Raw genomic sequence first — 14,021 nt, 5'->3', positions numbered from 1 at the left:
AATAGCAAAACTGTGGCAGGGCATGCTGGGATGTGTAGTTTCACAGCAGCTGGAGGGCCACAGGATGAAGACCCATGTGCTAGAACCAAACCGCAGGTACATTGAATGCTAGCAAGCTGAATGTTTAAATCCTTTTTGTTCCGCAGCATTCCAATGCGGAAGATTCCATGGAACCAGAGATTATTCCATTGAGAAGGACATGCTGCCTGGATGACTGCACTGTGCAAATTAAATCACGGAGCCAGTTGGCTTGTGGGTGGCTCTGGTGACTGGGTGGTTGGGTGGGCGGTGTGTCGGAGGTGGAGCACATGCAAATGAATGTGTATCATCCAGCTAGTGAGAGAGAAAACTCATGCAGGAGTGTGCCTGCTTGTCAGTGAGTTATGCACCTTGCCAGACGTCAAATCTACATGGAGCAACTGGAGGGGACAAGAGCAGGTTTGGAAAATATACACAGAAGAGCATATATGCTGGCGCATTCTCCATGATTGTGTCAGCTTATGTTTTGGTGCACTGCACTTTCCTCCACTAAGTTTTAGCCATTTTGTTTAAACGCAAGTGTAGTTGCTTCTCGCTCTTTTGGCTGTGATATTGTATTGTGGTTGAAGAGTCTGCTGGAGGGATTGTTTTCTTCATTGGCGAGAGACTGAAGATATTCCAGGATGGAAGGCTTGGGAACACTATCCGTTTTTCAGTTGTGGAAGAGTTGAAAGACCGGATTGGACTACATTCTATAGTAAAGGGTATCTTTGTATTTATTAATCCTCCCTTTATATGTGTCTGTCTTTCAATAAAGCTTTGGGCTTGTGATTCCGTCACCCTCTTACACTCCACACCCATAGCCTTATTAACTATTGTATTGTTTAAATGTATAGTGCAGTTCATGATTTATAGTGTAGGCTGACCTGTACTGTAGTTCTTGAACTGTACTATACCGACAGCATTTGTATTGTGTTTTGGCTGTGCTGCAACACAGTACTTATGTGTGTAATGTTTATGTATGTTTTTTTGCTTCTTTATGTCAATAAAGACTGCTTTTTCAATCCAATATCTGAAAACAATCAATGTTTATCTTTGATGGCAATAGAAGTGGTATGATATTTGCTGCTTTTGAAAGGCAATATCTGATATGTCCCCTATCTGGGAACCATATATTAAATGGCTTTTCAGAAAAGGGAGATGGGAGAAGAGCTTTCAGTACTTGTAGGACCGATGCACATTTCCTATTCTAGCCTCCAAAAACAGATTCAGTTGCATTTTCCAGCGTGTTTTGGATGCGCCTTTGCAAATGTCTTACATCGACAAACTTATTTAGTACTATTTTGCAAATAGGGTTACATTGTTGCAACATTGTGTTCCCTAATTGCTTGATTTTTTAAATGCAACAATTGATAAAAACACCTGATAACTGCTCTGCGGAGTCTTATTTTGTGTCTACTTCTTATCTACATTTAATTCCGTACCTCTAATCAAGGCATTTTTAAATGCTGGCGGCTGCCAGGACGTGAGGCCTACCTAGACTTTAGATCTGAATTTGAATGTACTTGTGAACTAACTTAATTTCCTACTTCTAAATTCATTCCTAAATTCACTACTTACATGAATCCTGTAGTTGGGCATTTTGGGACTTCGATTGTGGGCATTGTTTTGTGTCCAGACCAGCAGCAGGTGGTGTGCATTTGCTGGAAAGGCATCAAAGACCTCCGATATGCTGCATCTCCTGATGTGTGTCTCCCTCAAGTGGCTGTCAGCAAATGCCTGCTAGACACCCCATTCCAAGCTGATTGTGACATCACGGAACATGCATCATAGAACAGGCATGCTAAAACATGGGTCTTCAACCTGCGACCCTCCAGCTGCTGTGGAACTACACATCCCAGCATGCCCTGCCTCAGTTTTAGCATACCTTATAGCAAAACTGTGGCAGGGCGTGCTGGGATGTGTAGTTTCACAGCAGCTGGAGGGCCACAGGATGAAGACCCATGTGCTAGAGCCAAGCCGCAGGTACATTGAATGCTAGCAAGCTGAATATTTAAATCCTTTTTGTTCCGCAGCATTCCAATGCGGAAGATTCCATGGAACCAGAGATCCTTCCATTGAGAAGGACATGCTGCCTGGATGACTACACTGTGCAAATTAAATCACGGAGCCAGTTGGTTTGTGGGTGGCTCTGGTGACTGGGTGGTTGGGTGGGTGGTGTGTCGGAGGTGGAGCACATGCAAATGATTGTGTATCATCCAGCTAGTGAGAGTGAAAACTCATGCAGGAGTGTGCCTGCTTGTCAGTGGGTTATGCACCTTGCCAGACGTTAAATCTACATAGAGCAGCTGGAGGGGACAAGAGCATGTTTGCAAAATATAGATAGAAGAGCATATATGCTGGCGCATTCTCCATGATTGTGTCAGCTTATGTTTTGGTGCACTGCACTTTCCTCCACTAAGTTTTAGCCATTTTTGTTAAGCTCAAGTGTAGTTGCTTCTCGGCCTTTTGGCTGTGATCTTGTATTGTGGTTGAAGGGTCTGCTGGAGGGAGGGATTGCTTTCTTCATTGGCGAAAGACCAAAGATATTCCAGGATGGAAGGCTTGGGAACACTATCTGTTTTTCAGTTGTGGAAGAGCACAGAGGTCGGATTGGACTACATTCTATAGTAAAGGATGTCTTTCTATTTATTAAACCTCCCCTTATATGTGTCAGTCTTTCAATAAAGCTTTGGGCTTGTGATTCCCTCACCCTCTTACACTCCACACCCATAGCCTTATTAACTGTTGTATTATTGTACAGTTTAAATGTATAGTGCAGTTCATGATTTATAGTGTAGGCTGGCCTGTGCTGTAGTTCTTGAACTGTACTATACCATCAGCATTTCTATTGTGTTTTGGCTGTGCCGCAACGCGGTACTTATGTGTGTAATGTTTATGTATGTTTTTTTGCTTCTTTATGTGCATCGGTCCTACAAGTAATGAAAGCTCTTCTCCCATCTCCCTTTTCTGAAAAGCCATTTAATATATGGTTCCCAGATAGGGGACATATCAGATATTGGATTTCAAAAGCATCAAATATCATACCACTTTTATTGCCATCAAAGATAAACATTGATTGTTTTCAGATATTGGCTTGAAAAAGCAGTCTTTATTGACATAAAAAAAAAACATACATAAACATTGCACACATAAATACAGTGTTGCAGCACAGCCAAAACACAATACAAATGCTGACGGTATAGTACAGTTCAAGAACTACAGCACAGGCCAGTCTACACTATAAATCATGAACTGCACTATACATTTAAAGTATACAATAATACAACAGTTAATAAGGCTATGGGTGTGGAGTGTAAGAGGGTGAGGGATTCACAAAACCGAAGCTTTATTGTAACACAGACACATATAAGGGGAGGGTCAATAAATAGAAAGATATCCTTTACTATAGAATGTAGTCCAATCCGACCTCTGTGCTCTTCCACAACTGAAAAACAGATAGTGTTCCCAAGCCTTCCATCCTGGAATATCTTTGGTCTTTCGCCAATGAAGAAAACAATCCCTCCCTCCAGCAGACCCTTCAACCACGATACAAGATCACAGCCAAAAGGCCGAGAAGCAACTACACTTGAGCTTAACAAAAATGGCTAAAACTTAGTGGAGGAAAGTGCAGTGCACCAAAACATAAGCTGACACAATCATGGAGAATGCGCCAGCATATATGCTCTTCTATCTATATTTTGCAAACCTGCTCTTGTCCCCTCCAGCTGCTCTATGTAGATTTAACGTCTGGCAAGGTGCATAACCCACTGACAAGCAGGAACACTCCTGCATGAGTTTTCTCTCTCACTAGCTGGATGATACACAATCATTTGCATGCGCTCCACTTCCGACACACCACCCACCCAACCACCCAGTCACCAGAGCCACCCACAAGCCAACTGGCTCCGTGATTTAATTTGCACAGTGTAGTCATCCAGGCAGCATGTCCTTCTCAATGGAAGGATCTCTGGTTCCATGGAATCTTCCGCATTGGAATGCTGCGGAACAAAAAGGATTTAAATATTCAGCTTGCTAGCATTCAATGTACCTGCGGCTTGGCTCTAGCACATGGGTCTTCATCCTGTGGCCCTCCAGCTGCTGTGAAACTACACATCCCAGCATGCCCTGCCACAGTTTTGCTATTAAGGTATGCTAAAACTGAGGCAGGGCATGCTGGGATGTGTAGTTCCACAGCAGCTGGAGGGTCGCAGGTTGAAGACCCATGTTTTAGCATGCCTGTTCTATGATGCATGTTCCATGATGTCACAATCAGCTTGGAATGGGGTGTCTAGCAGGCATTTGCTGACAGCCACTTGAGGGAGACACACATCAGGAGATGCAGCATATCGGAGGTCTTCGATGCCTTTCCAGCAAATGCACACCACCTGCTGCTGGTCTGGACACAAAACAATGCCCACAATCGAAGTCCCAAAATGCCCAACTACAGGATTCATGTAAGTAGTGAATTTAGGAATGAATTTAGAAGTAGGAAATTAAGTTAGTTCACAAGTACATTCAAATTCAGATCTAAAGACTAAACACAAAACACAAAATAAGACTCCACAGAGCAATTATCAGGTGTCTTTATCAATTGTTGCATTTAAAAAATCAAGCAATTAGGGAGCACAATGTTGCGACAATGTAACCCTATTTGCAAAATAGTACTAAATAAGTTTGTCGATGTAAGACATTTGCAAAGGCGCAAACAAAACACGCTGGAAAATGCAACTGAATCTGTTTTTGGAGGTTAGAAAAGATGCAGGATCAAGTAGCTCCATGGGTAGGGTGTTTGATTAGAATTCAACAGGTTATAGGTTTGAATCCTGGGTATGATAGTTTGAGGTGTTATTTAATAAAGCATGTTTATATATTAGTCACACATGGCTTACTTGTACAAATGGCATGTCACCAGTTAGTGCTGACTGCTGATATGCCATTTGCACTAAAACAAATTAAAATGGTAAAAGTTATTGTACTTTAAGTAAAAATAAAAGCTAAAAAATCAATCCCAGTTTTGGATTACTTTAATGAACAAAAAAAAAATGCATATAGCAAAGGATAGTTTCAATCTGCCTACCTCTGGGTTATGGACCCAGCATGCTTCCATTACAGTACTCTGCTGCACATGTAAGTGCAAGAGATCCTGAAGCACTCACTCATCATGGGAAAGTACCAATGTGTTTCTTCATTGGTTGATGGAAGAAACATCTTACAAAAACTCTCCACATTATTGACTTTTTAAAATGTTTCTAGGAATCGTTCTAGATGAATGCTTATTAGCCTTTGTCAGTATAGACTTTTACAAAGTGTTGCTGTGGCGCAATCAGTTACTGTGTAAGGCTATTAACCAAAAGGTTGGTGGTTCAATCCCACCCAGGGACGTAATTGACCTTGTTATCAGATTTTGGTGATCTTTATGTAGACAAGTGAAAATTTCAAACCCCCTCTTATGGTGTAGGGTACCTGGCCTTCTCTGATGTAATCAGAGTTAGATTTGATTCAGTGATTTTATAAAAACAGCTAGGAAGCACAATTTAGCAGTGGGTTGCAGAGAAAAAGAAATATGCTGGCAAAAAAATCCAATTGAGTGATTAAACAGCTTTTCATTTTCTGGCTTTATTTTTATGCTAACAAATTTGTTCTCTGAAAAGTGTCCACAAAGCCAAGTTTCTGATTAACACATTTGTAGGGATGGTTTTTAACCTATTACTAAATTAAACTTGCTTCATTGGAAAGGCAGCAAGATGCATCCTCATTTCAATATCTACTGAAATAATACAGGTTGACACCAGGAAACATTAACGCCACTGCATCCTTTGTGCTTTCTCATGTGGAAGTCTGTTTAATGTGAAAACAAGGTGATATCTAATTAGCACACAGGTAAGGAATTAAGAAAATATTTATTTAAGGGTGAAGATGTTTCTCACAAAATCGTTGCCCCAATGCATCATTGAAATTCAAGCTGGAAAGATGATTTTAATATATCACTTGTACATTTTGTATTGCTCTTCTGGTGACAATGTAGTTTGTTTTTGTCAATTACCATTTTAATAATCGGGTAAAGAAAATTAAGTGGATTTTTGAAAGAAAACAATACTGTCAATATACTATTAAAACAAATGAAAATGGTAAAAGTTATTGTACTTTAAGTAAAAATAAAAGAGCAAAAATATCAATCCCAGTTTTGGATTACTTTAATTAACAAAAAAAAAAACGCATATAGCAGAGGATAGTTTCAATCTGCCTACCTCTGGGCTATGGACCCAGCATGCTTCCATTACAGTACTCTGCTGCACATGTAATTGCAAGAGATCCTGAAGCACTCACTCATCATGGGAAAGTACCAATGTGTTTCTTCATTGGTTGATGGAAGAAACATCTTACAAAAACTCTCCAGATTATTGACTATTTAAAGTTTTTCTAGGAAACGTTCTAGATGAATGCTTATTAGCCTTTGTCAGTATGTACTTTTGCAAAGTGTCGCTGTGGCGCAATCAGTTAGTGTGTACAGCTATTAACCAAAAGGTTGGTGGTTCAATCCCACCCAGGGATGTAATTGACCTTGTTATCAGATTTTGGTGATCTTTAAGTAGACAAGTCAAAATTTCAAAAACCCCTGTTATGGTGTAGGGTACCTGGCCTTCTCTGATGTAATCAGAGTTAGATTTGATTCAGTGATTTTATAAAAACAGCTAGGAAGCACAATTTAGCAGTGGTTTGCAGAGAAAAAGAAATATGCTGGCAAAAAAATCAAATTGAGTGATTAAACAGCTCTTCATTTTCTGGCTTTATTTTTATGCTAACAAATTTGTTCTCTGAAAAGTGTCCACAAAGCCAAGTATCTGATTAACATCTTTGTAGGGATGGTTTTTCACCTATTACTAAATTAAACTTGCTTCATTGGAAAGGCAGCAAGATGCATCCTCATTTCAATATCTACTGAAATAATACAGGTTGACACCAGGAAACATTAACGCCACTGCATCCTTGCTGCTTTCTCATGTGGAAGTCTGTTTAATGTGAAAACAAGGTGATATCTAATTAGCACACAGGTAAGGAATTAAGAAAATCTTTATTTAAGGGTGAAGATGTTTCTCACAAAATCGTTGCCCCAATGCATCATTGAAATTCAAGCTGGAAAGATGATTTTAATATATCACTTGTACATTTTGTATTGCTCTTCTGGTGACAATGTAGTTTGTTTTTGTCAATTACCATTTTAATAATAGGGTAAAGAAAATTAAGTGGATTTTTGAAAGAAAACAATACTGTCAATATACTATTAAAACAAATTAAAATGGTAAAAGTTATTGTACTTTAAGTAAAAATAAAAGAGCAAAAATATCAATCCCAGTTTTGGATTACTTTAATTAACAAAAAAAAATGCATATAGCAGAGGATAGTTTCAATCTGCCTACCTCTGGGTTAAGGGGCCCAGCATGCTTCCATTGCAGTACTCTGCTGCACATGTAAGTGCAAGAGTTCCTGAAGCACTCACTCATCATGGGAAAGTACCAATGCGTTTCTTCATTGGTTGATGGAAGAAACATCTTACAAAAACTCTCCAGATTATTGACTTTTTAAAGTTTTCTAGGAAACGTTCTAGATGAATGCTTATTAACCTTTGTCAGTATGTACTTTTGCAAAGTGTCTCGGTGGTGCAATCGGTTAGTGTGTTTGGTTATTAACCAAAGGGTTGGTGGTTCAATCCCACCCAGGGATGTTATTGACCTTGTCATCAGATTTTGGTGATCTTTAAGTAGACAAGTCAAAATTTCAAACCCCCTCTTATGGTGTAGGGTACCTGGCCTTCTCTGATGTAATCAGAGTTAGATTTGATTAAGTGATTTTATAAAAGAACAGCTAGGAAGCACAACTTAGCAGTGGGTTGCAGAGAAAAAGAAATACGCTTGCAGAAAAATCCAATTGAGTGATTAAACAGCTCTTCATTTTCTGGCTTTATTTTTATGCTAACTAATTTGTTCTCTGAAAAGTGTCCACAAAGCCAAGTATCTGATTAACACCTTTGTAGGGATGGTTTTTCACCTATTACTAAATTAAACTTGCTTCATTGGAAAGGCAGCAAGTGATGTCATCCAAGCAGTGGGTCAAAGTTGGCTTCAACCCTCGTCTGCTTATGAAAAGAGAAAAGGGATATGCAGGGCATGGCGGCCTTTTGCGACGCTTGGATGACCCCTAGTTCGCATTAAACACCCCCACCCTCCTTCGGTGTGGGGCTCATGTTGGCCATGCCCCAGCCCCTGAAGCATTCAAGCTGATTTCTTGCAGCAGCTGGGTACTGTAACAGCTCCAGAGCTGCTCTGTAAGGCAAGTAAAAGGGTGTGGGCCCTGCAGCACTACCTGTAGTTTGCATTGTGCATTGGAAGGCACAAAGTAAGCAGACGGGAGGAGAAGTCAGGATAGTGCACAAGGTTATAGAAGGGAGGGGCTCAAGAAAAGAGAAGTGGAAACAGACAGCATACTAGGCTGGAGAGAGACCTGAGACAAAGAGATCTGAATTATACGAGAGCCGTCCAGGGGAAACACAAATTATGCAGTCAAGTTTCCCACATTTGGGGAAATCGCAAGGGGCAGCACACCCAGAGTGCAATGGGTGAGCCTTGCCCTGGGAGAAGCACCTTCATGATCGTAGTATCTCACCTGGCAGGTTAGTAGGAGTTGGGCTAGAGCTGGGGAGGGTCGCTGCTCGGGCACTACCTTTCAAGTGAAGGAGATCCAACTGAGGCAGCACAAGGGAACTCTCAAAAGAAGAACAAGGCTAGAGGAAGATCTGAGACAAAGAAATCTGACTTTACCAGAGCTGACCAGAGGAAAGCACAAACACAGTCCACCACTACCACAAATAATGCAGTCGAGTTTCCCACATTTGGGGAAATCACAGGGGTCAGCATACCCAGAATGCAATGAATGAACCTCACCCTGGGAAAACAATCTTCATGACAATAGTATCTCCTATGCAAAATAAGTATGATTTGGGATAGGGCTGGGGAGGGCCGCTGCTCAGGCACATCTCTGTCAAGTAAAGGAGATTCAACTGAGGCAGCACAAGGGAACTCTCATCTGGGGACAACAACTGCAGGGAGAACACATATTTTCAGATGAACATGGGGTGGCAGAAGGCTGCCTAATACTGAAGCACCCCCAAACAACAAACCAAATGCAACAACTAGTGCAAGCATTCCTGGGGGATGGCCTGCAGCAGATGGATTTGAATATGGTGATGTCATCCAAGCAGTGGGTCAAAGTTGGCTTCAACCCTTGTCTGCATATGAAAAGAGAAAAGGAGCGTGCAGGGCATGGAGGCCTTTTGTGGTGCTTGGATGACCCCTAGTTCGCATTAAGCACCCCCACCCTCCTTCGGTGTGGGGCTCATGTTGGCCATTCCCCAGCCCCTGAAGCATTCAAGCTGATTTCTTGCAGCAGCTGGGCACTGTAACAGCTCCAGAGCTGCTCTGTAAAGCAAGTAAAAGGGTGTGGGCCCTGCAGCACTACCCGTAGTTTGCATTGTGCATTGGGAGGCACAAAGTAAGCAGACGGGAGGAGAAGTCAGGATAGTGCACAAGGGTATAGAAGGGAGGGGCTCAAGAAAAAAGAAGTGGAACCAGACAGCAAACTAGGCTGGAGAGAGACCTGAGACAAAGAGATCTGAATTACATGAGAGCCGACCAGGGAAAACTCAAATTATGCAGTCAAGTTTCCCACATTTGGGGAAATCGCAGGGGCAGCACACCCAGAGTGCAATGGGTGAGCCTTGCCCTGGGAGAAGCAACTTCATGATCATAGTATCTCACCTGGCAGGTAAGTAGGAGTTGGGCTAGAGCTGGGGAGGGTCGCTGCTCGGGCACCCCCCTGTCAAGTGAAGGAGATCCAACTGAGGCAGCACAAGGGAACTCTCGAAAGAAGAACAAGGCTAGAGGAAGATCTGAGACAAAGAAATCTGAATTTTACCAGAGCTGACCAGAGGAAAGCACAAATACAGTCCCCCACTACCACAAATAATGCAGTCGAGTTTCCCACATTTGGGGAAATCACAGGGGTCAGCATACCCAGAATGCAATGAATGAACCTAACCCTGGGAGAACAATCTTCATGACCATGGTATCTCCTATGCAAAATAAGTATGATTTGGGATAGGGCTGGGGAGGGCCGTTGCTCAGGCACATCTCTGTCAAGTAAGTTGCATTTGATTTGTTGTTTGGGGGTGCTTCAGTATTAGGCAGCCTTCTGCCCTACCATGTTCATCTGAAAATATGTGTTCTCCCTGCAGTTGTTGTCCCCAGATGAGAGTTCCCTTGTGCTGCCTCAGTTGAATCTCCTTTTGGAGAAGACCTCAATAAGATTGTAGCTGATCTGGCTACTGCTAAAACAGCTTGCCTACCTAGTATGACTCCTACCACGCAGAAGGCTAAAAGTACTTTTCTTGGCCCTTTCATCCTCCAGGTAAAGCGTACCCAAGGTCAGGCATACCCAAAGCAAGCTCATGTTTCCAGACCTGCCAAGCCCAGACTGAAGCAATCCTGGGCTGCCCATCAGCCTGCTTCCAAAACGGACAAGCCTGCCGCATGACGGTGCAGGCCTCCCTCTGGGGGATCCCAGGGTGGGGGGCCCGACTTCTAGGTTTGGCAAAGAAAGGTATAATTCTAAGCTAGAGAATTCTGTTTGGAGCTCACCTTGTACTTTGTGAAGAAATAATCAGCATTGTGGCTGAGCAGATACATGTAGTGTGTGGCTGCAAACTGCATGGATCTGCTGCGTTGTAATGCTGATTCTTTTTTTTTGCAAAGTACCAATAGCTTCATATAATGTTCACAATTTTTATGCAGGATCAAATAGCTCAATAGGTAGGGTGTTTGATTAGAATTCAACAGGTTATAGGTTTGAATCCTGGGTATGGTAGTTTGAGATGTGTTATTTAATAAAGTATGTTGTTCTGACTGCCGGCATCCTATCACCTGGGATATCATACTAAATAAATGGAGTTGATCAAATTTTTTTTTTTTTAACTAGGGACAATTTCCAGATACTTCCCTTTATAACTGAGATTGCCCCCTGGAACTTCACATCAGTTGACAACTATGCATGAGTGGGCAGTGCTTGCCCTGGATCTGTCCACCCATTTATGTGCCGCCATAAAATAAAGCATGACTAACAGTTATCCTGGGCGTACACTACACAATTATCTGTCAGGCTATCTATCCAGTCTGGATGGTTGGAATGAAAATCTGGTAATGTATAGGAGCAAATGTCAATTAACCATTTGCTCCCAAACACTAGAAAAGTGGTCAAAAATGGTCATTACACAAATTGGTTAAACCCAAAATTTAACCAATTTGTTTAGGGGACCATTTTTGTCCATTTTTTAGTGTTTGAGAGTAAATCGTTGATGGTCATTTGCTCACATAGATAACCGGATTTCTATTCCAACCAGCCAGTGTTGGAGAGATGGTCTGCCAGATTACATAATGCATACCAGAGCCATAACTAGACTTTTTGGTGCCCTGTGACAGAGAATTATATGCCCTCCCCCCCATTTTTGCAATATGGACAAAAGGCGCATGCCTTGTGGGGAAGGGGCATAACAAGATTGGTCTCAGAGAAAGCACATGAGATATGAAGATATATCTAGTATACTTGACACTCAATGGTTTGTGGTATTGCAGGGGTGCCCTCCTTAAATGCATATACAGTCACACATGGCATGTTTGTGTAAATGGCATATCAGCAGTCAGCACTAACTGGTGACATGCCATTTGTACAAGTAAGCCATGTGTGACTAATATATAAACATACTTTATTAAATAACACCTCAAACTATCATACCCAGGATTCAAACCTAAAACCTGTTAAATTCTAATCAAACACCCTACCCATTGAGCTACTTGATCCTGCATCTATTCTAACCTCCAAAAACAGATTCAGTTGCATTTTCCAGCGTGTTTTGTTTGCGCCTTTGCAAATGTCTTACATCGACAAACTTATTTAGTACTATTTTGCAAATAGGGTTACATTGTCGCAACATTGTGTTCCCTAATTGCTTGATTTTTTAAATGCAAAAATTGATAAAGACACCTGATAATTGCTCTGTGGAGTCTTCTTTTGTGTCTACTTCTTATCTACATTTAATTCCCTACCTATAATCAAGGCATTTTTAAATGCTGGGTGCTGCCAGGACGTGAGGCCTACCTAGTCTTTAGATCTGAATTTGAATGTACTTGTGAACTAACTTAATTTCCTACTTCTAAATTCATTCCTAAATTCACTACTTACATTAATCCTGTAGTTGGGCATTTTGAGCCTTCAATTGTGGGCATTGTTTTGTGTCCAGACCAACAGCTTGTGGTGTGCATTTGCTGGAAAGGCATCGAAGACCTCCGATATGCTGCATCTACTGATGTGTGTCTGCCTCAAGTGGCTGTCAGCAAATGCATGCTAGACACCCCATTCCAAGCTGATTGTGACATCACGGAACATGCATCATAGAACAGGCATGCTAGAACATGGGTCTTCAACCTGCGACCCTCCAGCTGCTGTGGAACTACATATCCCAGCATGCCCTGCCTCAGTTTTAGCATACCTTAAAAGCAAAACTGTGGCAGGGCATGCTGGGATGTGTAGTTTCACAGCAGCTGGAGGGCCACAGGATGAAGACCCATGTGCTAGAACCAAACCGCAGGTACATTGAATGCTAGCAAGCTGAATGTTTAAATCCTTTTTGTTCCGCAGCATTCCAATGCGGAAGATTCCATGGAACCAGAGATTATTCCATTGAGAAGGACATGCTGCCTGGATGACTGCACTGTGCAAATTAAATCACGGAGCCAGTTGGCTTGTGGGTGGCTCTGGTGACTGGGTGGTTGGGTGGGCGGTGTGTCGGAGGTGGAGCACATGCAAATGAATGTGTATCATCCAGCTAGTGAGAGAGAAAACTCATGTAGGAGTGTGCCTGCTTGTCAGTGAGTTATGCACCTTGCCAGACGTCAAATCTACATGGAGCAACTGGAGGGGACAAGAGCAGGTTTGGAAAATATAGACAGAAGAGCATATATGCTGGCGCATTCTCCATGATTGTGTCAGCTTATGTTTTGGTGCACTGCACTTTCCTCCACTAAGTTTTAGCCATTTTGTTTAAACGCAAGTGTAGTTGCTTCTCGCTCTTTTGGCTGTGATATTGTATTGTGGTTGAAGAGTCTGCTGGAGGGATTGTTTTCTTCATTGGCGAGAGACTGAAGATATTCCAGGATGGAAGGCTTGGGAACACTATCCGTTTTTCAGTTGTGGAAGAGTTGAAAGACCGGATTGGACTACATTCTATAGTAAAGGGTATCTTTGTATTTATTAATCCTCCCTTTATATGTGTCTGTCTTTCAATAAAGCTTTGGGCTTGTGATTCCGTCACCCTCTTACACTCCACACCCATAGCCTTATTAACTATTGTATTGTTTAAATGTATAGTGCAGTTCATGATTTATAGTGTAGGCTGACCTGTGCTGTAGTTCTTGAACTGTACTATACCGACAGCATTTGTATTGTGTTTTGGCTGTGCTGCAACACAGTACTTATGTGTGTAATGTTTATGTATGTTTTTTTGCTTCTTTATGTCAATAAAGACTGCTTTTTCAATCCAATATCTGAAAACAATCAATGTTTATCTTTGATGGCAATAGAAGTGGTATGATATTTGCTGCTTTTGAAAGGCAATATCTGATATGTCCCCTATCTGGTAACCATATATTAAATGGCTTTTCAGAAAAGGGAGATGGGAGAAGAGCTTTCAGTACTTGTAGGACCGATGCACATTTCCTATTCTAGCCTCCAAAAACAGATTCAGTTGCATTTTCCAGCGTGTTTTGGATGCGCCTTTGCAAATGTCTTACATCGACAAACTTATTTAGTACTATTTTGCAAATAGGGTTACATTGTTGCAACATTGTGTTCCCTAATTGCTTGATTTTTTAAATGCAACAATTGATAAAAACACC

At 41.7% G+C, this 14,021-nt stretch overlaps 4 non-coding genes across 4 annotated transcripts; all 4 read right to left on the bottom strand.

Annotated features, from left to right (window-relative positions):
• Positions 1-8,533: 8,533 nt before the first annotated feature.
• On the bottom strand, positions 8,534-8,697 carry LOC135000642 (U1 spliceosomal RNA). The gene has a single exon (XR_010202487.1). It is a non-coding gene; the product is annotated as a U1 spliceosomal RNA (small nuclear RNA).
• Positions 8,698-8,847: 150 nt separating this feature from the next.
• On the bottom strand, positions 8,848-9,011 carry LOC135000633 (U1 spliceosomal RNA). Its single transcript, XR_010202478.1, has one exon. It is a non-coding gene; the product is annotated as a U1 spliceosomal RNA (small nuclear RNA).
• A 674-nt stretch (positions 9,012-9,685) lies between these two features.
• LOC135000650 (U1 spliceosomal RNA) lies at positions 9,686-9,848 on the bottom strand. Its single transcript, XR_010202495.1, has one exon. It is a non-coding gene; the product is annotated as a U1 spliceosomal RNA (small nuclear RNA).
• Positions 9,849-10,000: 152 nt separating this feature from the next.
• LOC135000625 (U1 spliceosomal RNA) lies at positions 10,001-10,164 on the bottom strand. Its single transcript, XR_010202471.1, has one exon. It is a non-coding gene; the product is annotated as a U1 spliceosomal RNA (small nuclear RNA).
• Between the last annotated feature and the right edge of the window lie 3,857 nt (positions 10,165-14,021).

Source organism: Pseudophryne corroboree, unplaced genomic scaffold (assembly GCF_028390025.1).
Source record: "Pseudophryne corroboree isolate aPseCor3 unplaced genomic scaffold, aPseCor3.hap2 scaffold_1557, whole genome shotgun sequence".
NCBI classification, from domain to species: domain Eukaryota; kingdom Metazoa; phylum Chordata; class Amphibia; order Anura; family Myobatrachidae; genus Pseudophryne; species Pseudophryne corroboree.
This window is presented reverse-complemented; position numbering and strand designations above follow the sequence as displayed.